At 39.6% G+C, this 25,709-nt stretch overlaps 1 long non-coding RNA gene across 1 annotated transcript in view; it reads left to right on the forward strand.

Moving 5' to 3' along the window:
* Positions 1-14,994: 14,994 nt before the first annotated feature.
* The window catches only part of LOC146597989 (uncharacterized), a 33,940-nt gene continuing 23,225 nt past the window's right edge, over positions 14,995-25,709 (forward strand). The window contains exon 1 of the long non-coding RNA XR_014895363.1: positions 14,995-15,206. This is a non-coding gene — a long non-coding RNA (uncharacterized LOC146597989). The remainder of the gene's footprint in view (positions 15,207-25,709) is intronic.

Here is a 25,709-nt window from a genome sequence, read left to right on the forward strand (position 1 = left end):
TCACCTTTTTTTTTTAGAAAAAAAGCTACTTACTAATTGTAGGTTTATTATTTCTTTTATTTGTGTTCATGTTACAAGAATCAAGCCCTAAGGTGTGCATAGTACTAGAATTAATTTACATTACAGTAGTTATAGGGATTTGTCTGGCTAGTTTTTCCTTCTCATGCTGTTTTAATAAAGCCAAGACTTGAATTAGTCGATGCCTGAAGTCAGTCTTCCAGAGGGAAGATTTCAAACACAGACCTACAGAAACTGTTTGACTTGGAAGCTGACTTCCATGGAATTTTTGTTCTTTCCTGGTTTAGGCATGTTTCCCACTAAATCTGCAAATCAGGCTYTTCAGTAGATGGCCTGGTTTTCAGAAATTTTGGAGAGAAGGAGGATAATTTTCTTTTTGTGATGAAATGTACCTCGCCATGGCCTTAGCCATTTTTCAGTGGCAGAAGAGAGAGAAAGCGATTACAAGACTGATARATGTTTTGCCTTAACCTTCTCCAGAATGAAATCGTTTGCTTTGGAAATGCTGAAATGCGTCCCTTTGATATTTTCCAAATGAAACATTTTTGCTATGTCCTATAGACCAGCCCTATATTTGAAAGAAAAAGGATAAAACTAGACTCATGAAAGTGGGTCCAACTGTCCCAAAATTAGATTTTTTTATTTCTCATTTCACCAACAAAAGAAATACTTGTTTTGGTCCTGAATCAAATTTATTTTCCAATATTTTAGGTCAGTCACCATATGAAAAAAAATCCCTAAGTTTTATTCCTGTAAGTACTGAGCACTGGGTAGGTCTCATTAAAGTACATGTGCCTGTTCATGTGTGAAAGAAAGAGCTCAGTGCTATGCTTTGACTCTACAGTCTGTCTGGTAATGCCCATCTCAGGGCTCTGCCTCTACATCTGYTGGAATCTGACACAAGGACTAGTGAAGGATACTGCACATTTAAGAACTAATTGTATGTTAAAATAATACAAGAAAATTCATGAATAAAATGATGGGAGGGGGATCTTTCTTTAAGAAGGAGACTTTTTGCAAAATATCTGAGACCTTCAAATTTTCTAGAATTAAGCAGGGGAGGAATAGATGAGTAACAAGTCTGTCTTCTCAGCTGAAAGAAATAGAGAGTACAAACACTACAACCAGTCTGTAATAATAATAAAAAAGTTAATTATTGCTTGCCTGCTATGGTTAAGGAGGAAGTGAAGAAGGAAGTTTTTACTAGGGAGTTGTTTGTTAACTAAAGTGCTCTTAGTCATTCTGCTCAAGGTTAATCCTTCTATAGTCTTAACAAAAACCAAAGTCACAGTTACAACCTTTTGCTAGTAAAGCCACACACAAAGTGAGCATAGTCATTATTCCCTTTGAATGAATTCCCATCATATCCCACTTGGCTAYAGCAGCTCCCTCGCCTACCCACCCCGATTTGCAGTTGTTGTGCTCTGTGYGAGCTTCATCTCCCTCATGCCAGGTGAAGGTACCCAGCTGCTCTGGGGAGAGGTCACAGGCAGTGATGTTAGTGAGGTGCCCATGGCTAAACCTGCTGAGAGGAGGAGGGACACCATCTATTACCCTTTTACTGGACTGTCATGTCAACCATGCTGATGCAAGTCCAGTTGGAAAGACAAAAAAGGTATTTCCTTTGATGCACAAAAGCAAACACTGCATTCACCCTGTCTTAGGCGTAGGCTAAGAGATCCTGGACAGCACAGACAATAAAGAAAACTGCAAGGAATAGGGCACAGTGTGGGCCAGTGTGGGTCTTCATTGTTTCTGAGAGTATATCAGCATGACAGCTGAGAAAATAATGCTCAAACTTCAGTACCCTTTGAGGACTTCTCTTTGGGGACAAACACGATACTGAACGTGTAATTCTGAGCCACAAGATTGGCTCCTTGTTGGTTTAGATTTGTTTTTTAAAAAAAGCAAATTTAAAATACCCCAGGAGTTTATCATCATTCTCACTATACATGCTGACCATCCTACTTCTTGTTATTTCAGACAGACAAAACCAAAACAAGCTGTTCTGTAAGCAACAGAACTAAAATAAAGCCTGCTTTCCTACAGCTTTACATGGTGAATCTCTTCCCTCAGTAGAGCAACTCCAAAGCCATCTCTTTGCATCCCTGCTGCTCTCCACACATCTAAGCAGCACCTACTGCAGCTAGGCTGCCTCTGTGGGTGCCAGCACAGGACTAGACACACACAGACAGCCACATATGGAACAGCCCAAACACTATGTCCAGCCCTGTGCTAAGCACGTCCTGTCGACTGGCTCCAGGCCTTCAGAAATGCCTTGACAAAGGAACCACAGCCCAAGGAATTAAGTGAAATATTTAGCTCATCTGAACTCAGCCCCCAGAGCCCACCTACTTCATTCCAGTATAGCGTAGCTAATTCAGGCACTTCACCTGAAAAGCTGCAAGGGTTCAGGAATACAATTTCAATTCACAGTTAAGCAAATACTTTAACACTATTAAGACAAGGGATTGGCCACCACAGATGTAACCCTTTACTTGTTACAAGAGCTGTGGTTTAGGTGAGAACTCTAAAAATACAGAAATCATAAAGCATGACTCAATAATTCAAGTTTCTGAGTGTGGCAGAGTCTGGAACTGATTACAATTTATGCCGAATGGCATCAATATTTTGTTATATCTAAACAGACCCTTTAAAAAATACATTTCTTTTCCAGCCAGCCATTTCCTTGCTACATAAGTGGTGGTGTAAGATTGCTGACATGTTGGAATCAAATCCTTAGTTCTGTTATAATGCTACTACTATGTCAATGAGACCAGAGACACTACAGAACTGAAGTGACTCACTAAAGTTTCAGTTACAAAGACACGATACTTCAACATTGGGATGCGATTCAATTAAAAAAAAAAAAAAAAACTCATGTTTTAAAACAGTATTCAAAACGAGCACTAACATTCTTGGGGGTCTTGGGGGAAAACAGCAGGACAGACTATTTGAATTCAAGAGACAAAATGGGCAGTTGTCACAAACACTCAGCTAGTCAGTGACAACTGACATCACAGTCAAATAAATTCCTGATTAAAAGAAGTCCTAAAATGCTAAGAGCTCCAAAGTGGTTGTCATGCCCTGTTAGCTCATGGCGATCCTACCCCTGCAATGATGAGGTCTGAATCCCCGTTCGGAGKTCCTCACTGCCCCCTGTGTGACATCCAGATGGCCCTGGCACTCTTCCCTAACTGCTGAAAAGGAAAGGTGACAGACTGTTAAAGCATGCCATGGGCCAGATCTGGCCAGCAACTGAACCACAGTGCACTCCTTTAAGGCACGTAGTGAACTTATAAACCCCACTGCTGCGCTTTAGAAGAGACTACAGTATTCTTTCTTTATTAATGCCACCCACTTTGAAGAGATTTTTACACGCACTGGGGCCTCTGCTAACACCAAAAAGGCCGAGGGAGCTGTGGACTGCTCTATGACACAGAGGCTAGTGCTCACTTTTGAGATAATTATTCGGTATTTATACAGCTTCTAATAGATCTGCAGATCATAGCTAGGGAAGCTAAGAAGTAATGTATCCAAAAGAGAGGCACAATAAAATACACATTAAAAAAAAAAAAAAAAAAGAGTGAACAAACGCAGAAAATCAGTCCTGAAGACTTCCCAATAAGTGATGACAACAGTTTGTAAGAGAGTAACAATACCCCTATGGAAAATGCCAAGGACTGGGCTACAGTCACTGCATTTCCCTACAGAAACAGCCTTACAGCAGAAGAGCTAGAAAACTTAGGCTGTTCTGGGACAACACCATCACAGCTAGCACAGGTTGTGTTGAACAGCAAGCTGTGAAACAATTTGAAACCCCCTCACCTTTATGGCTGAGAGCCTGTGTGCCAAAAAGAAAACATCTGTTCAAACCAGATTACGTTGTGAAGACTTGCCTTCATTTTACTATCTGGTAGGGCAAGAAAGACATAAACCAGAGAAACCCAGAGTGCCAGCCACGACAGATCTCCTTTCAAGATCACTGAATGACTGAATGTGTATTGGCTCAGAGACTCCTAGAAAATAGCAAATTTTGTGGCATCCTAATGGAAGCCTTCAGGCTGCTGGTTTATCCCAGATTACAGTTTCAGACCTGTGATTATTCTGCTCCTCTTCCTCTCAAGCTGCCAGCCTGAGAAGGTACCTCCACACCGCAGCAGCTGAGCAACCTTTGAAGTTCACCCTGCCTTAAGCAGGCTTCCAGAGTTCACTTTGAATCTAAATTATAACAGAAGACTGACTTGACAGAGTGGCCTGTGCTCCCTATCCTTAAATCAGGGGGGGACCCTGACAAGAGAGGATGTGGCCCCTTTCTCTTTCTCTCTCACATACGAGTAAGTGCCAGACACATGCCTTTTGCTCTGAAGGAAATAGAGCACAATCCATTCAGCCTCTCCCCCACTCACACTGGCACACACCGTTAGTCTCCAGCAGTATCCCACCTAGAGAGCACCAGAGTCACACGCACTACGTGCACTGTCCTTGCCTTCAACCAGCTCTTGGAGAGTTATGCAGTAACCTCAGGTAGAATGAAGTCTGCTGTAAAGTATTTGTTCTGACAAAATATGGGGAGGAGGGAGAAAATTAGGATATTCTTATTTCTTTCTATGCTGACTTTCCCTTCCCTTCAAGTTATGCCTCACTATACTCTGCTTTCCATTAGCTCTGAACTGAGGGAAGGGAGAGGATACGCTAGCCAGCATGGAAAATTTCTACGTGACAATTTCAGCATCACCTCCAAGCCCTATCTAGTCATGCTGCCAGGATCCATTCTAGGCTGGATTTTCCAAAGCACTCCATATTGATTTAGCTCTGCTCCCATGAAAACCTGTGGCACTTCCACAGATTCCAGTGGGAGCAGAACAAAGGCTGTGCCAAGCTCTTTTGAAAAATCCCATCATGTGTGTTTAATGAAGAATGTCCCTGGCAGGAAAATTTTGAGTACAGTTAAGCAGATTTTTTTTCTTTCACATTAAAAGTTTCATTTCTGTCACTTCTCAACCAGTAGAAAGCTGCTCGGAAGGGTGAGTAGGACCTTTTCCAAGATCCCCAGCAGAAGATCGTCTGTTTCCAGCTAAAACTGAATTTAACTTCTCTGTCATCTAAATGGTCCCTGTTGCTTTGTCAGTGGGCTCTGTTCTCAGGATCCAGACTTCCCCTCCCAGCTGCAGGCAGCTATCCAGCCCCGTTCCTGCCASAAGGGCATTCCCCACTTTCTGTTTTATTAGCTACCCTTTCCCCAAGGGCACTCTATGCACTCCTGCTTCATCTTATCTCAGAATCACAGAATAGTTGAGCTTGGCAGATACCTCTGGAGATTACCTACTCCAATCCACCCGCTCAAGCAGGGTCAGCTAGAGCAGATTGCCTGGACAATGTCCAGTTGGGTTTTGAGTATCTCAAAGACTGGAGATACTGGAGACAACCTCTTGGAGCAATCTGTTCCAATGTTCAACCACCTTCACAGTGAAGAAGTGATTTTCTTATGTTCAGCTGGAAATTCCTGTGTTTCAGCATATGCCTGTTGCCTCTTGTCCTACCACAGGACACCACTTAGAAGAGTCTGGCCCTTCTCTCATCAGATATTTATAAACATTAATAAGATCCCACCTGAGCCTTAATTTCTCCAGCCTAAACAGACCCAGCTCTCTCAGCCTCTCCTCATAAGAGAGGCACTCCAGTCCCTTCATCACCTTTGCGGCCCTAGACTCACTCCAGGAGGTCCATGCCTTTCTTATACTGGGGAACYCAAAGCTGCACCCAGTACTTCAGGTGCCGTCTCACCATTGCTGAGCAGAGGGGGAGTATCATCTTTCTTGACCTGCTGGCAATGCTGCTTAATGCAGCTCAGGACATCAATGGCCTTCTTTGCTACAAGGGCACACTGTTGGCTCATGTTCAACTTGTCCACCAGGACCCCTTCCCAGTTCTTCTCTGCAAAGCTGGTCTCCAGCTGGTTAGCCTCCAACCTGTACCGGTGCCTGAGATTATTCCTGTCCAGGTGCAGGACTTGGCACAGTTCCCTGCGCTGAGCTTCATGAGGTTCCTCTCTGCCCATTTCTCCAGCCAGTCAAGGTCCCTCTGAATGGCAGCACAACCCCCTGGTATATCAGCCATTGCTCCCAGTTTTGTACCATCTGCAAACTTGCTGAGGGTGCATGTGGCCCCAGTATCAATCCCTGCAGGACACAGCTACTGACTTGACTCCAGCTGGACTTCATGCTGCTGACTGCAAACCTCTGAGCCTGGAAGGTCAGGCAGTTTTCAGTCCACCTCACTAACCTAGCACATACATCAGCAGCTTGTCTATGAGGACGTCTGGAGAGAAATATCAAAAGATAACTTACTGAAGTCAAGGTAAACAACATCCACTGCTCTGAAGGTGATCCTCATCTAAAGCTACTCATCTCATCACAGAAAGCTATCAGGTTGGTTAAGCACAATTTCCCCTTTGCGAATCCATGCTGACTACTTCCGATCGCCTTCCTGTCCTTCACMTGTCTGGAAACAGTATCTAGGATTATTTGCTCCAGCACATTTCCAAGGATCAAGGTRAGGCTGATCCATCTATAGTTCCCTGGATCCTCCTGATTCCTCTTCTTGAAGATAGGGGAGATATTTCCTTTCACTCAGTCCTCAAGGACCTCCCCCAATTGCCATGACCTTTCAAAGATAATTGAGAATGGCCTTGCAAGGACATTGTCAAGCTCCTCCCACACTCATGGGTGCATCTCATTGGGCCTGAGTACGYCCGGCTTAAGAGTTCAGTCTCCCTCCACCATACCTATCATTTGCTCATGACCCAAACCATCAGCATCCCATGCACCCATGCCTTTCTGTTCACTTACGGTAYTGGCCTCCCCAGAATTGTTTTCAATGTCTAAATACAGGTTTGGCATGCAATGTAACTGATAGCCACCACTCAGTACTTAGAAAAATCTTCTGCCAAAGTAAATTGATAACATCCGTCATAAATACCACTCAATCTCACAGCATTCTCTTTCCTCGTAGAAACAGAAGCCTATACCACCACCATGACAACTTTGTATTCTTCCCAAAACTACCTGGAAGGATGTGAAAACATGTATATTTTCCTTCTTTTAATATAAGCAAGAATTTTGGAGCATGCTTTTAGCAGTGAAAGTATTTTTCTCTGACCTGCAGCATCACCAAAATGAGCTGAATAGCAAATACAGAAAAAGGAAGTTTCAAAAATAAAACAAGGAAAGGGAAACCCTTTGATTTGCACAATATTGAACTGAACAAAGATGGAATTTACATTCATGTTTGCTCACACTTAGATGTCATTTTCCAAAGGCTAAAGAAAAATAGACTTTTTAAAAATACCCTTAAAATGAAAAGGAAAAAACCCAGGAACTATATTAGCAATAGTACTCACTGCAATGTTAGCTCATTTTAATATACTGAATATAAGACAAAGCAGGTAGGAAGAGTTTTGAGCTTTCACTATTGAATGTAATAATACACAAGTGCATCCAGACATATATATTAATCCTTCCAATATTTTTTGATCTGGTAGAAGTTCTGGTATTGTCTTATTCCACCTGACGGCACATATAATTGTTTTCAGACAAGCTGGCCCTTACTTCACCCAATAAAACTTGTTTTATGTTTACATGTTTGCTATAAACACTTATTTCTACCACACAAAGAGGTTATAAATGTGCAGTAGTTACCARTTCTGCACTGTAGGGAGGACAGATCCTGAAAATCTAACACTGTAGGTATTTCCCCTCTCTAAATACCTAACTCAAAACATTGCCTTGAGACTCAGCAGCATACAAAAACTCAAGGGCAAAGACCACAGGGTCCTGTCAGCCAGCCTACAGAGTGGACCAAACAAAAGGCCCCTGCAGCAGCTCTCTCACTATAGTTCCCCTATTCTTTTAATTTCTGTTTCAGTTCCCCTATATTTTCCACTACTATCTCTTCTCTTCCTTCTTCTGTACAAGTGTAATTAACAGTTAACCATAGTTAATTAGTTAACCATATTAACATTTTCTCCTCTAATGTTGGTGCAACTCCATTGGCTTCAGTGGGCTCACACAGGAAGTAATTTTGCTCAYACTATATAAAGAACTACCCCAACTTCCTAACACTTCTTCAAAAAATATATATTCAAAGTTGCAAGGAAAAAAAAAMCCTTTGAAAGGGATCTAATACAGCTGGATAAATTTGTTAACAAAAATCATTTCTGTGTTTCAAAACAACTAATATCTCACTGAACCCTTCCAACTTCCCTGCTGACCACACAAAACATATGAAAATGTAATTAAAGGACAGATAAGAGTCAAATGATTTTTTAAAAAATCTGGGTTTGGGGGTTTAAGTTTTAACACATTTTAGTTTAGCATCATAAATGGATGGAGTATCAGCAGCTTGATTCTGTCCTAAGAAATGGATGTGTATTAATAAAAGTTAACAAATTCAACTTTGCACAACCACCACAAGATCTGAATCCAGCACCAGTTGTTCAACAACTGCTCAAAAATATGAGCAAATATCAGAAAGATCTGAAAATACACTAGGGTAGACTAAGTTCTTATAATTTGTTTGGAATGAAAACTAGAGGAAACAGGAGGASAGCTGTGAGGAAGCTTAGTGTTCACAGGTTTTACAAGCAAAGATATTTTTTCTCCAGCCTTTGTCACTAGAGGTCAGCACAGCACCTGAAGTGCTACATCCTTCAAGTTTCAGAAACAATGACCAAAGCTGCAGCTCCGAGAGGAAAACAGTGTAAACAGCTCCAGGAAAACACAATCTGTGTTTCTGCAATGGGAGTGTTGTGCCAAATGAGAAACGTGAAGCCTCAGGTGCAGAAGAGCACAGCTGATGGCGGCAACTGAAAAGTCTGAACCCAATCACCAAATAACAACATGCCACAAGTTCAAAGGTTCCAGCAGAGCAATTAGAGGCTAACACGGCTATTTTTAAAACATCTATTAGCCTAAGGTAAAAGCTGTCACCTAAAAAGCCTAGCTGACTAGCTCTGAGAATCTTCTTGATGGATTGAAAATAAACCATTTAATCTCCCTACACAACATAATTCCTCTCCCAGGCTGTGAGCAGCTGGTCTAGCTCATGTAAAGCTAGCTCCTACATGCAAGTCAAGCAGCTAGAGAAAGCATTCACAGCAGTGGAACTATTCCTAGGAATCCAGGAAAAAAAAAATCACAAACACACACACACACCCTTCAACCCCCAGAAAACAGATACCCACAGCATAATCCTTTTTCCTTTGAAGTTTCCCTTTGGACAAGTCTCCTGGTTAAGGAGCTGCGCTGTGTAAGCTGCTATTCTTGTCCCCCAGGGCCCCTGAAAGCCCCTGTTCCTGGCAGCCAGGAGGTGACATGATAGCACAACACCTGACAGGAACCATGGTGGAGCAACTCTTCCTCTTCCTTTAAGCAAGATCATGAGAGACCAGGGCAGTCAGCTGCTCCCAAGACAGGTGCAAACAACAGAGATTTGGCAGTGAAAAGATATCACGTCAGGGCAGTGCAAATCAGTTGCCCCCTTCAAACAGCATGTGCTAGAAAGGAGTCCCTGTGCAAGTATAATTTATGGCGCTCAACTTACTGCTCCAGCAAAACAATACACCTTTGTCAGTAGGACCCAGACTCCAGTATAGAGCTGTGTTGCTGCAGATATACCAAAAAATGCCATTTAATACTCAACTGCCCTACTTCAAATGACAGCAAAGGARCCTGCACTACAACGGCTTCAAAAGGTTGATGGTAATTAATTTCCTTTGCAACAGCCAACTCAACCACTTCCCTGTCCTGGCAAACACGGAAATGCAAACMCCTTGAAATCCAGAAAAGTTTGGCTAGCAAATGGAAGCCCTCTGAAACACTGGCAAAGGAAACAACCGAAGAATAAACTCACACTAATGTAAATGAAAAATATCTCATCTTGGTCAATAAAGTATAACAGGGGGAAACTGGTGTAAATGAGAACCTAACTGTCAATCTAACAGCAAAGCAGATGGACTTCAGCAATTTTTAAAGATTTTTTTTCCCCCCAGTCTACATCTGGCTTTGAGGGGTAAATAAAAAGAGATGACAATATTTGCAAGAAAAGTATTTTGGGCTTCAGACTTTTCTCTTATATGTTATAATTTTAAATTTTTAAATTGACATACACTAATCTCTATGATGTTTCTTTCTGCACGTCCTTATTTACATAGGTGTGTGCCCAGATTACAGAATACCAGAAGTCTTTCTGCTACAGATGTGTTATCTGTACAACACATTAGTGCTCTTTTATTAGTTTGTTATATACAAAGGAGGAAGCAATTTATCTCTGCTATGTTTTCTCACTTTTTTCTTGGAAGCTTCAATGTTAAAATATTTACATTAAAATACACACAAACATAGAAAAGTGAGTTTTTGAGATTGAGCATCTAAAGGCTGAGGACTTTAAGTACTAAAGTGCAGGAGTATAAAGCCTCAAGTCTTCTATCCATTACTGATGCTTTTGAGTCCTAGTGCATGGAAAACAGTCAAAAYCAGCACCTCATTGTACAAGGTGCTGCAAAAAGGCTTTCTCTCAACTGAGGTATAAAATGAGAAGGTAATGAGAAATGAGAAAATAGGATGGGTGCAGATAGAGGAAGTATGCAAAGAAATAATGAGATAACACTAGGAATAGGAATACTAGGAACACTGCTGCCATGAGGGCAGCAGCCCAGCATGGATCAATGTCAAGGGATGCAACCAGGAATGAGGATTTCTGACACCGGATCCTGAGAAGTCAGCAGAGCAGAGGAGCCACCCACAAGGATGAGCAACACAGACTTGCCAAGAAAAGAACTTGTTGGAGACAGTTTTTGACAGTTCAGGAACCTGCTGAAATTTTAAATAGCTCCTTCTGCCTCCCTGGAACAAATTATTTCCAGCACAGYCCTGCAACAACGTTGTTGACACTTCTGGAGGGTAGTGGGACAAAGAAGAACTTTGCAGAAGAATAATGAGGTAATATTGCAGCTGTTCACAGCAGCTTCTCACAAGTCTGAACGGAGCTTGCCTGGGAATTTCAAAAGTACGAACRTAAAATGAAAGTGTGAGCTGACTGGAGGCAAAAATCAACTCTGTTAAAGTGAATTGAGCACACTAAGCAGGACAGAAGTAGAATGCAAAGAATCTTGAATACAAAGACAAGGATGTGACTGAGAAGGGAGGAGATGAGTGAAGTATAAGGAAAAGGATGAAAAGCAGAAACAACAAGCAAAACAAGCTTTCCCGATAAAAGTATCACTTCCTGTGAGACCTTTGGCAAGTTACTGTATTTCCTCACCAATACCAGAGAGATAACACTTCCTGCTTTCATCACCTCCCTGAAAACTTTAAACTCTTAGGTGTTTGTACAGAGATCAATCACAGGGAAGAGATAGGGATCAACAGAAGTTTTAGGCATTAAAATCTTCAACATTTTCTAAATAAAGSTTTAATTTAATCTTCACTATTATGCAGACATCAGGTTTAATGCATGTTGCTGTTCAGAATACAAAGAAGGAAGACAAAAAAAAGATGCACATTGTGTTCTGGTAAGGAAGAACATGAAAAATAAATTATATTGCTATTCATGTTCTCCTTCTATAACCTATCCAAAACACACACAGGCAGTTTATATCATGAGGGATTACAGACAGCAACTGTGCTCACCTCATGAGACCCCAAATACATGTGGCAGATGACTGGCACAGTATTTTCTATGTGTATGCTGGTTCACAGCTTGAGTCGTCCCCCCTCACCCCAGGTTTTTTGTTTTTGTTTTTAGGTTCACAATGCACTGTTTTCTAGCTTGCCCCACAGCTATAGGTAGCAAATGCACTGGGATATTTTTGTTCTGATGGTTTGCTTGAGTGGTGGAAAGGAGGGAAGCAATACATTTTCTATATATACTACATTTTCTATACACTAAAAGTAAGCTATAATTTAAAAAGACCCTTAAACTCATAGTTCCTCAGCAGTTATAAACTGGCACAGATCCATTAAAACCAATGAGCCAGCTTCCCCAAGACAGTTCAAATCAGCGTCGCTTCACTGAAGTTGACAAAGCAACACCTATTTGTAGAAGTTGGAGATCTGGCCCACAGCCCGCACTGCAGTCCAGAGACACCATCTGGTAATCTGTTTAACATGATCAGAAATCAAAATGGAGACATGTGTCCTTGTAATTCACTTGATACTTCTGAGACAAGTGATTTCCACGGCCGTAAGTCAGGTAGCCTAAGATGAGCCATACAACATAAAAATTGCTTCCTCCTCAACACAGCTTTACCAGGAAAAGTTACTACTTGCAACATGTTGGACAGTGCTGTAAAACGTAGGGACCAGGGAAACAACTGAGGGGGAAAGAGGGACAGGAACAATACTGTAACTAATTCAAGCTATTTAATAAATTATAGACACCACAAACTAGATCATACTGCCTTGCTCACACTGAATAGGACCCTCATGTCAAACACACGCCCACTGATGCCAGTGGAAAGAGCAGCAGGGCACAGTGGCAGTGACAGTTTAAGAGCAGAGGAGAAGACTCAGATATTTCAGCCTATTATCTTGAATGCTTTTCTGAAAAGCTTCCACATTCAAATTTAATGGGAAAATCTGGATACCATTTTTATCATTTTAACTGTGAAAAGCCAGATGTAAAGCTAGAACCAAGACAAGAATCAGCACTAAGGGGCAAACTGTATCAAACCATTTAGATTCACTTTTGGTAAAAATTAAAATGACCTGTGCAGAGTCCAACTGAAGAGTCCAGCACAAAGCAGTAGTTTTTTCATGGTGCCATTCAATAGCTCACCCAGTTTCCTGTAGAGAAGAAGCCATCATTCTCCCCACAGGAACAGGCTGACATGAGTTTATGATGTCCTTAACACAAGCACACATGCATGTATTTCAGGGGCAGAGTGTAAATGAGCTGTGAAGACCAGGTGCTTTGAATTCCAAGGGACCTGATGTCTCCCTGCAGCATACAGGCACCAAGTGCTACTCCACAGCTGCTCCTGCAGCCAGTAGTTGTACCAGCATCTAGTGTGCAAGACAGATTAGCAAAAATGGGATTGTCAGACCAAATACAACTCTTCTACTTTGACACTGAAAAATGTCATTGGATCTTACAAGCATCTGTCCTCACAACTCACCCAGTTCCTGGCTCTCTTGTGGCTCCACAGCTATTTGATTCCAAAGCAAACTCTGAAGTGGAAGCCTGAAGCATCCCTCACCAGGCCTTTCAAGAAAGGCTTTCTCCTTAAGATTACAAAAAGTGGGAGCAAAAAAGCTTGCATGAGGGATGAAAGTTTCTAGCAAGCATCCAAAGTCAGGCTGCCAGGGGAGGGGAAACTTGCTTCAACCCTGCATTATATTTTTAACACTTTGGAGATATTTTGACTGACACTGAGAAAAAGTGTCTTTGAAAGAGAGGGTATCAGCAAAACTAGCACAAGCAGGATTTGTGTCGTGAGAAACAGGCTCTTTGTAAAGTTCTCAACCAGGCAGGCATTTTCCTGAAGCTGTTATTTATTTTTATTTAAATTCCTCTGGCATCTAGTCTACCTAGAACTACAGAAGTTTGCAAATTCGTATATAAGACACCATACTAGCAGTTATGGTTGTTGCCTACATAATATATATGAAACAAAGGGTTTAAAATTTTCCAAATTCTTCAGATGTCTCAGATCCTTAACTCCCATCACTTTTAGCAGAATTCACACACGAGTCTTGCCTACAAATCTCAAATAGAAGAAAAAAAACCTTTTCCACATAGCAACACCTCTCTCATATCTCTACCTTCCCTTTAGAATATCACCTATTTCAGACTACACATCACAATCTTAACCATCTTCAAAAGCACAGTGTTATTCGAACATGAAGCCAACCACAGTAAAGATGGGCAGAAAGCATTTTTACAGCTGTTTTCCTAATTTCTATAAATTGAAGGAAAGTTGTACTGTTTCTCAGGCCTCAGACAGCAGAAGATGCAGGAATAAGGAAAACAGATAATCAGGTAGATATGGTTACATATTACCATCTTAACTGATCATGATGTGAAAATGGTTTAATCTTTTTAACAGGGCCTTGGATACAATATATATATTTAAAAACCTAGTAAATTGAAAATTAATTAAAATTGGAAAGTTCCTTTTCAGAAATCTGACCCAAAACCAATCAAAAGCTTTTTTTTTTTTTTTTTGGCTCCAATGAATGGATTTGACAATTCAGCTATTCAAGAGCTATAGCTGCACAGCCTTCCTGACAGAATATATGTGCAAGTTTCCCTCTATGTATATGCATTTAGTTTACTTAAGCATTTCCAAGTCTTATGCTCTGGGCTGAGACTGCAGGATAATTTTCACTGAGGAAGAAACTAGTCTGAGGAAACAATGATTCTCTTTTGAAGAAAAAAATATGATTTTAAACTAAAGTGAGCATGCAAGATCTGCACCTCCTGTAGGACATATTTTGCTGTCCTAGAACACATGCCAGCTATCTTTTTCTTTTTAAGTCAAAGAAAAAATTTCTTTCAACTCTCCAGTCCCTCACATGCTTCTCAAAGCTTTAATCAAAATTACACATTTAAGCAAAGTGATAATTAGTGAAGCAATTGAGGTCAAAAGGCCTAGTATTACTACGTATCGCCATTCTTTTTTAGATTACAAAAGACGACATCCTACAACATTTCAGAACAATCGTTCGTTTCATGTAAGCAATCAGTGCCCGCAGAGCAATCTTTAGCAAATTCTTCGGCTTATTTTTAAGGGGGGGGGGCAAACCCCCCCCCAAGATCTTTCCTTTGTTTAAATGCATTTCCTGCCTTCCTTACTGCTACAGACCCTGTTGTGGCAGGCCTATTTATAGCCCAAAGAAAGGAAAAAGCACCACTGGAGGCAGGAAAACTAAGTTGGGAAAGAATAGAAGGAAGTGTGGCTGCCATTTAGCCAAACAATCTAGAACTAATTGAGCTCAGARGAGCCTCAGCCTCAGTGAAGCGGCTGGGAGTGACCAGAGCACGCTCCTTCCCCTCTCTCCAGAGCTCTGCCAGGAGCATATGGGACACTGCTGGGCAGAAAATAATTTCAGCATCTCAACGTTGTGGAGACAGGAGAAATCTTGGATAAACGAGTGCATTGCAAGTTAGATACCTGTCAAATTAAGGTAAGTGGCTTCTTTCGGTATTTCTGATTGCTGTATTCTTAACGTCTTTCTAAATGTGGCCAGACTAGTACATGAAAACAGAATAACCTTTGGAGGAGGAATTGTAAGATAAAGCTACTTCAGGAAAGCTACCCAAAAATCTGTGATCTGAATTTTAAGGGTTTTTAATTAAAAACCCTTAACATTAAGTTGTTATAAAGAAAAAGCTTTAGTACAACTCATAGGATGGAGGGGAGGAAGGAAGGCAAATCGGAGCATAAACACTCATCCAACCAAAGAAGTGTCACAATTTCTGCAAAAGCGATCATTTCAATGAGATGTCAGTAGGGAAATTGAATTCTACAACAGATTCTTCAGGAGCTTTCCTTAAGCAACAGAAATCTTTGCCATATATTCACAAGTTAATTTTGCTGCTTTCCTCATCTGTGTTTTGCTCAGTTTACAATCTATGATTGAGTACTAAAGAAATGTTGATGGAAACTATCTGCCTCAAAGAAAAGTAATGAAGTTAATGCTATGTTAAGTTAAATATATTGATTCGGGAGGTTGGGAGAGAAGAAACAGACATATATACAACATACATTTATACCGGATGTGTTAATTTAGATCAAATAAACATATAAATACATATAAACATGTAAATACATAATTGTAATTAAAATGTATGAATATAATTAAAATTAGAATTTACTCTTTTAATTTAATCAAACTTCATGGTATACATGAAGCATATTTGAAGATAGGAATTTAGCTAGAATGAAAGCACATGACAGTTCCTAGAGTTTTAGCATTTATTATGACAAGTAATTGTGTGGGTGTGCATAAAAGTGAATATATATATAAATATATATTTATATGAATATACGATTTGTTGCATTTTTGTACTGCAGAAGTATAGAGTTGTGATTCTGAGTCTAATTTAAACTGACAGCAGAATGACAGTAGAATTTTCTAATCCGTTTGTTTTTAGATACTATACACAAATATGCTGTCATGACATCATCTGTAAAGAGCTAAATTTTAAGATATACCAGTCTACACATCATATCAGTTAACTGAATTACCCCCAACAAGACAGGTTTTGAATAGGGTAAGAGAAGAAATTATTTTAAGCTTATGTTTGTTTTCTTCAATTTCAAACAGCCCCTTTACTCTTCTAACAAAGTGAATGCTGTCACGATTTCAAGGCAAGAGGACAGAAACTGTATAACACTAGATTCAAACTCCATCCCCCCATGTGTGTGTAGAAGGATGGGATTTTCACCTTCTTTGAATTAGCTATGGGAATAACCTTTATACTAGTTTCACTTGTGTTATTACCACTACTCAGATGCTACTCAGATTACTCATTTGTTATTCAAATTTTGCTTAGGATTAGTAGTTTATTGTAAAATGTTGCTGGTGAGCAAAAGGGAAGTGTGGTGTGTTGCTGTTCTACTGTATCCCCGTAGGATGCTATTATGTTTAGAGTCTGTTATGGTGAAGATAACAAGGCAGGATGTCTGCAGATACCCATGTAGGTGAAAAGCTGCGATAGGACAATTGTAAACAGCAGCAGTCAGCTGTAAACCTGATCCTGGGAGGTGCCAAGCAGCAATTCCAGTGAAGCAGATGTTAGTCAATGCTCATAGAAAGGATCAGGCACTCTGTCTGATTTCAAAGTACTCAATTCTTCAGGGTTTCTCACTTCCAAGAGGTTATTAGGTTGCTCTTGTGAAGTATGAAGCACTTGAAATGAGAGTTATAGTAGTAGCCTCTACAGATACTTTCAAGAGAAAGCTCTCTAGACTACAATTTCAGTTACTAGTGCAGTTTGCTCTCATTCACTTAACTTTCCTGCTCTCAACTTCATTAACAGATTTACCGACACAAAAAATCTGTGATCCGAATTTTAAGGGTTTTTAATTAAAAAATCGTAACATTAAGTTGTTATACCAAATAAGCTTTAGTACAACTTGTAGGATGGAGGGGAGGAAGGCAGGCAAATCTGAGCATAAACACTCATCCAACCAAAGWAGTGTCGCAATTTCTGCAAAAGCAATCATTCCAAAGAGACGTCAGTAGCACAGCTAGTGCAGTGCAACTGRGCAGTAAACACTAGATCATTCAGAACAATTCTGGTCTACAACACTCACCATAAAGTTATTTCAAAGATAGATATCACTGCATGTGTGTAACACAACAAACCATTGTCTAGATGTATGAAGATCACTTTCAAATCAGCCATTTATAATGTAATTATATGGCAAAAAGTGAAAATATAAYGTACAGAAGCAGTTTCACATTTATCCGTGTGAAAGATATTATAGATGGTATTTAGAAATTGCCTAATTAATACTCCTAATAAATTTATATACTTAACAAAGGAGAATTAAGAGRAGAAATTTGGATGACAGATACAGATGCAAACCCACTGAAGGCAATACTCATACACATCAGTGAGAACAGAATTTGCCTTCAGAAGATAAGGACAGCCTACTCCACTGCCTACTCACTATTTTCAGTTTCTCAGTCTGTTGTATGGGGATTTTGACAGCACTTTGAAACTGTCTTACCCCTTCTTCAATTSCTTCTCCCATTTCAGCATTCAGGACAAGCTTAAAGCAATTCAGAATCAGGTATAACACAAGAGCAGTACAGCATGTGGTGCTCAAAATGTACACTGCCGTTTCCAAAGATCGACTTAGAAATACACTGGCTTAAAAATAATACGTATTTTMTATCTTTGTCCCTTTGAGATCTTATAACCAGTGCTTTCAAGCTTGCCTCTGCAACTGTGAGAGTTAGTAAGCCTAGTAGAAAAAAACAAAACTAGTCTTATATAGACYTGTAATTGCAAAACTAGTGGTTTGGGGAGGGAGGGAGTGAGGAGGAGGGAAGAAGTGGAACACGTATATAAAAAGATTTGTTTCAAAACTACAAGAATTCACAAGGCTTTGTGTTCAAAAGTTCATGAGTCCAAAGCTTGAAAACAGAGTTTTGTCTTGAAGATGCAAATCATTCCAGAAGGCTTTAGAATAAATTTATACCCCTCCACTTCATAAAATCTTATTACATGCTATAGCCTAACTACTCTTGAAGAGATTCTCTGTATATAAACACTTTTCTGTGTGCACAAGTACTAATAGAATTGGGATTATTAAGTCTCCTAAAAAAATTAAATAGGAGAATTTGATATATCACAGGGAAGTGGAGKTTCACTTGCTTTTTAATCTGCCATTATTTTGGCAAGAGATAAAAAGAAGCAGTAGCCTCATCAAATACTTCAGTCAACTGTCACTCTTCTGTGGCAGCCTATGTTTCTGGCTCCAGGAAAGCTCAGATTGTCTGAAAGAGAAATCATATGACTTAAAAAAATAATGCACTTCAGGTGACAGACAAACTATGCTATGCCTTTACCCAAAGCTTGCTCAGATTTAGTAGGATTTATTATTCCTCATGCAGTTGCTCTGGGATAAGTACCTTAATTTCTCCCTAAACCCCTGTTCCACTGTATCAGAGACTCTTACAAGGGAGCTTTGTATTCCCAAGTCACAGTCAAGCCTGCTAATACTAATGAAACAGCCAGTTGAGACTTGGAAGTACCAGTAYGTCTGTCTGGACACAGTCAAAGTAAGATTTTTGAGGACATATGTGCAGTCTGTGGTACCATCTCAATCAACAAGTAGAACTGGGGGAGAGGAAACACAAAACCCAGACAAAATGAATTAAGAAATCAAAGTTCAATATCTGACAGCATCAAGATAGTTCAATAAAGCACAGCAGGAAAATGCTTACAACAAAAATGTCAGTGCTGAAAAATTATTTATTTGGTAATATTAAAAAAATAATAATACAACCCTATGACTATGTGCTGACTCACATCCTGATTTGTGGAAAAGTTTATACAGGTGCTTAAATTTAAGCATATGAGTAGTCCCATTGATTTCAAGTAAAATTATTTCAATGGGTTGATAAAATTTAAAGCCAAGCCAGARTCATTAGATCATCTAGTCTGACCTCAAACACAATACACTAATTTTTACCATTCCTCCTGTACCTAGCTCAAACCTTCCTGCTTACAACAAGAATATACACATATATTATGTTCAAGATAACAGCTGAAGGAGATGATCACAATATTCTATAAGCAAAGATTCAGCCCAGTGAAAATTGTTCAAGTTGACAGAAATTCCTCAGCTCAAATGGCAGTTAAATGGGCACCAGCTAGGTACCAGCTTATTGCACAGAAGTGAAGGTCAATGTATAGAAAATGGACTGTTTCTYCCTGAGAAATATACCACAAAACCTATTAACTTTACTTCAGATGCATAAACAAGGATGAACAAAAAAGTACTTTACAGTTCAAGCTTCATGCTAAAGTCTTTTTGTCTTTGACTCTCTCATCTCCAACACAGCCATGTATAAACTGTGCTACAAATAAAGAGCCACTGTTAGAAGTAGATGGGACAYTGCAACAGTGATAACCTAATGCAGGGACTGAGCAAAAGTGGTATTGTCAAATCTCTTCTTATCAGACCCCTRAGTGTACAAATGCAGTTTTAAAAGACTTACTATTTAAACCCAAGACAAAAAAAACTGCAAGACATGAGTCCCACGAGTCCTTCTTGGCAGGGATCAGAAACAATGGATTTATATTACATGAATACACAACAGCAGAACAGTGGTGCTGAGGGATACAACATMTGGTCACAACAAAAAATGATGGCAAGGGGAATAAGAAAGACAGCCTTGGGGTCTAAGTGCCACCTTCTCCACAATTAATGTTCTGTTTCCCAGGTTCAAGGATCCTTTGACTACAAAGGATCTCCTACGATGCAGGAGAATAGACGAGTTGGAACACACACCCTCTGGGGCTACTTTGAAAGTGTAGTTAGGGGAAACAGGATGGCCCAAARCCTACTCAGCTAACAGCCTAAAAAAGATCAAGTTCATATATATCCCAAGCAACTATATTCGAAGAACACGTAAAACAAAGCAAAACTCCACTATATTACAGAGTATTATGTAATACATTATTATAATTATATTATTACATAATCACATAATTATTTTTGCTCATAGCAGAATTTAATCAGAAGTACAACAGGAGACAATGGCTAAAGTCTCCTCCAAAGAGCTGGTAACCATGCATGCATCCTCAATTCTTGGGGTAGCAGAGAAAAGAAATCTTGTCTTTAAGAAGTATTCTTGCTTTCCTTTCCATTCAGCTTCAGGCTTGGCAATCTCACTGTTAGCATGGTCCTTCCTGGGAACCAAACGGGTACCTTGGAGGAAGGAGGAACCTGTCCCAGCYCTTGACAAGCAGGGGATGGTGGCATGCTATCCTGTTTTAGACCTCGGCTTTTCCCTGAACTCATTTCAGCAATTTGTTTTCATTTCTGCACTGGACAGCACCTTCCCAGCCACCTGTTTAGCAATGACTTTGCAAAACARTTTATCCAGTGATCCCCAAATAGACTATGCACACATCATAACTTCTCCCCAAAGGCCCAGGGACTCAAGCAACTCACTGCTCTAACAGAACGTACACCTCCAGGAATATCAAAATGCAAACATGCCAGCTCCCTTGCCAGCATCACATGGAAGTGATGCCATTTGGTCAGGATAAGAAAAGAAGTGGAAGGTAAACAAGTAAACAGCCAGGACAGTCATGGTACAATACAAAGCAYTGTGGTAGGTCTGCTCCATCAATACAATTCAATCAACTGCAAACAATAATGCAGTTTGCAGTTAATTTCATGTTTTGTCAAGCTAGTAAGTCTGGTACTGTCCCATTAGTTATGTCATGATAGATTTTACATTATAAAGATGCAGGTCACTTTAGTTAGAAAAAAAATATGTACAGATACATGTTTAGATCATCTCAGCATTCTTAGAATCCTTTATACACGAATATACTTTATTTTTCCAACACAATATCACAAAATGTTTCATTGCTATTTTTGATTACTGATGCACCATAACTATCTTGGAAAGCTAGGGATAAAGATGATCTTCAGTGACCAACTGGTTCATTAATAAAGGGGGAAAAAAATTGAGACAGCATTCAAACTCAACTGAACTGTWTTCTTCATAGTTTCAGAAATGGGAAGAGGCAAAGGATCCTGAATTCTTCCAAACCACTTGACCTCCCCATGGTCATGGCTAGTCTCTGCATTTTTCATAAAAGAAACATCCATACTGCCGTCATGTCATGCTGTGGTTTTATAATGCAACACAGCCTATACTGAATTCTGGATGCAGTACATCAATTATCTTTAGTGTGGGAGAGTGAATTACTGTCAAGTAATAATAAAAAGAAAAARTAAGAAACCAGGATAGTGTCTTATACCATTAAGAGACATGAAACTAGAATATTAGCATCAGAGAAAGGCTCAGATTCAACCAAGTGTAATAAATCCAGCAGAGTTATGCATACAGAGGCTTTGGCCCCTAAGGGCTCTGGCATACAAGAATATTAAGTGTTGGTATTATAATAAGCATATCTCCTTACAACTAACGAGCACAGAAGCAAAATCCTCTTCCTCATCTTCGCACTGGCTGCTTCACAGTGTACACAGAAGGCACAGACWGATCGAAATTCACTCCCCCCACAGGAAGTCTGGGGGAAACAAGGACCCTGAGATGTTTGCACACAATGCAGCCCGACTCAGACAGATTGCTGGGTGAACACAGCTTGACTGGTAAACACGCAGTATGTTGGGCTTAACAGACACTCTGCCTGCTACTTCTACTGGGTTAGATATTTTTGTTCCAAGCCTCATTTTATAGTGTAAGCACATGCTTACAGTGCTGCTGATTACAGGGGAGCCAAGTACTACTTTTTAACATTTTGACAAAAGTCATTTACAAAATTGTTTAGGTTCTTTCTGGAAGGAAAGAAATAGGTTTGTTTCCTGTTCTCTTCTTGGTCAGTTACTTGACTGCCTTTTCCACTCGTGTACAGTGACAGTTAATGGACTACACTTAGCTGCAAGATGTGATGCCTGTTCCATTTCTGGGTATTGCTTCAGTGTAACACACAGGTACTCAGTACCAGCTCTCACAGCTCTCACTGAGAAGACTGATTTGCCAAACCAAGCACTGCTGTGACCTAAGTGCTGGCAACATACACCACAAAATTAACAAGAGAAAACAAAACATTTTTTACTTCTCATGTATAATGCAAACGTTTGAATATGTCTTGTACTTAGCTATGGGAAAACTCTCTGACACGGATAATAAAGGGATTCACAAAAAATAGTTACAATCCTACGTGATGCTCAATTCAAGCGAGGAGGAGGTGAAGAGGGAATAAGAGGCCCCTTCTTATAAACATTGTGCATCACTGATGACAGATTTCAACCATATTGCATTGGGAAAAACTTGGAAACAGCTCTCCAGCAGAAACTCAGAAACACTATTTTCAAGTATTCATTCAGATTAGCGTTGTATTAAATGTCATCTCTGCTTAGTAAAAGTGCTCAGCCTTTTGTGGTATGTCCCAATGTTCCTCAAAAAGAACAATGAAGTCAGACAAAGTTTAGTTCTGTGGCTGTCATGAGAGAGACCAGGTGCCAGGAAGGTTATGCGCAGCCATGCCTTAACTCTCCTGTGTAGATTTAGATAAGCTATAAATTTCCTCTACCTTAGTCTCCCCATTTACAAGACAGGGGGATGAAAGCCAGGGACACTGCAAGAATATCAGGTTTAGTAGTATCATTTATGTTGCAAATGTTACAGAATGTGCAGTGCAAAATCTGCAAAGTGAGATGGGGTGCCTGTGTGTACCACTCCAGGCACTGCTCACAAGCATACCTGTTTCAAACAACCATGCAACATAAAAACACAGTCCAACAAACACTGGCTACAATCTTGCTTATGCCAGTCTTTGCTTATTTTCCACAAGTATTCTAGCAACTGTATTTACTGACAGAAATACATAATGACTATAGCACAGAATTTCTGTGGACAGTAAACTTTTAAAYAGCTATCCTACTGCTAAATCTGATCCTGGTGTTTTGTTTTAACCGTATTTCTAGCTGCAATATAAACAAAATGTCTGTAATTCATATCTTCTGTTATTTCATTATAGAATAACATAGATAGTCTTATTCAGAATTTTAGTGGCCTATTTCAAAATATCTTGCTTCAGCAATTCACATTGTAGCTCAGTCAATTAAGCATATAGCTTAGGAAGGAAGCAAGTTTATACCAATGAGGGGAACAGGTATAATTACAGTAACTGAGAAAAGTAACATAAATAATTGCTAAGTAAAGAAATGAAAAATATTCAGATAATATTTTAATACAATTCATAGAATAATGTTGTCTCTAGTGTAGATTTTCAGTGAAAAGTGTACTCAGAGGTGATCTATACAAGCCGAAGCTGAAAGCTGTTGAACTTAAAACAGGAGAGACAAGGAGACAAGTAAAATACAAAAATCCCAGAAAGCTAGGCGTTTTCTGTAAAACAGAAAACAACACATTAAAAATCAGAAGTTCACTGACTTGAAAACTTTTTGTGCAACTAACGTTCCACTTTACATCTGAGAGAGGCTGTGATAAAGAGCTCTTCAAAAAATAGCACCAATGTCATAGCTTGTTTGGATCAACTGAGAAAACAAACATACTTGCTGAAGTTTTCTTAGTGGTAAAGGAACTGCTGACTGACTCAAACTTACCCTTGCTGTAGAGAAGACAACAAAAACTGACAGCCACAGAATATTCAACATTGCAGCAATGCCCCACCCCTGTTAGCAGGTTGTCCACAATCAGGATGGTAAATACAAGTCTCTTCTACGTGCTCAAGTGTGTTTAGAAATCCTTAATGTCACAACAATCTAGGTAGCAAAGGAAACAGTATCCTTTATGACAGATTTGATTTGTGTTTAGTGATGCTACCATAACTAGAAGGAACATACATATGTAGGAATATACAGTCTTCAAGCTCTGCCTATGAAACCAGCATATCCAACTTGTGGCATACAGCTATTCAAATTAGTTGGAAATAAGGYACTGAAGGATTTCTGTTTTGTTTTGTTTTTTAAACATACTGTTTTTGCAATAGAAGAGACTCTCTCCACTTGCTGTGACTGCATAGCACAATTTCACCACTTATCCCTGAGCAAAGGCAATGCTGCTATTCTTTAGTATTGACAGCATGGAACTACTCACACTAATCTGTCCATCTCTGTGCTAACTACTTCAAGGACTACAAAAGAAATTTTCTCATCATTTATTTTTAAAAGGAGAGCACAATCCAAATTCCATTTCAATAACTGAAGACATCACAAGTACATTCTCGTTTAACTATCAGTTGCTTTGGACTAACTTCATGAACTCCTGCCGCTTTCATAAAAATGGAAGACAGACTACTGAATGAGAAGCATCATGGATGAACTCCCAAGCAGCATGCAAACTCATCATCAAATAACTAACAGGTAATTAAATGAGAAGAGCTTGCTGGAAGGACTGAGAAACTGGAAACCTAAATGCCTCATGCTGCATACTGCTGGCTACTTGCTGGTCCTTTTCAAGGCATATAAGGAATTTCTGATCCCAGTCTAACCAGATACCCAGTCTACCATCAAAAGATGTTTTGATGCAATTCCATGTTTGAAGACAACACATTGGCTCAAAGGCAGACTTACTGACACACTCACACATTACCTGATATGAGGTAATCAAATAATACTGAGGGTCTGCTCATTTTCCAAAACAGCCTCCTCTCTGCAACAACAGTCAATTAGTGCTCAATTTACATTGTAGGCTTTGGACCAGGTGTTTCTACTTACAAACATATCCTGCAGGACAGATAGAAAAACAAGAATTGTGACCTCCCTGTGAAAAAGAACTAAGGAAAATAAACTGAAAGTAAAAAGCATCTTAGTTTAATAGTAACAGCTAATTTATTAATTAAAGTTCTCACATATATTGATATAAGGAAGGAAATACAGTTCCTGTGAACTTTGGGGGGTTTGTGAGRGGAGTTATTTTCGTAGGTCTGCTTTTTGTTTAAGTGGACTTTAGATTTTTATTATTATTTCTGTAGTGAAATTCAATATTCATTAAAAGAAAAAAGAAATCACTTCATTATTCTGTGTCATCCCCTTTAAAATCTGAGGGTCAAAAGTACAGAAAAATTAAGACTATCCACTGTTTTGTGTGCTAAATTTGTAATCTCTAAAATCTAATTTCTCCCTGTACCTCAAAAAAATATTACATGAGCTAAGTTACAACTACCGTCAATTTGCAGCTGTGACTACACAACATTTTCACAAACTGGACAACAGACTTTAAGCTGGACATCAAGAGGAAAGAAGAAGAAAAGGGGGAGGTACACAAGGATGTAAATGAGTGCAAAGACCGGTGTTAAGTGGTTTGCTCATGCTGCTCCCAATACTCCTACGCAATCCACCCTTACCCTCAAATTTCTTCCTTCCACCTCCCCTGTCTACCTCCTGTATCCTTCCTCTTTACTCTTGTACATCCATGCTTCACATGTTTCACACTTTTCTT

This window comes from Rhea americana, unplaced genomic scaffold, assembly GCF_003343005.1.
Source record: "Rhea americana isolate MKP2758 unplaced genomic scaffold, rheAme1 scaffold_173, whole genome shotgun sequence".
Classification (NCBI taxonomy): Eukaryota; Metazoa; Chordata; class Aves; order Rheiformes; family Rheidae; genus Rhea; species Rhea americana.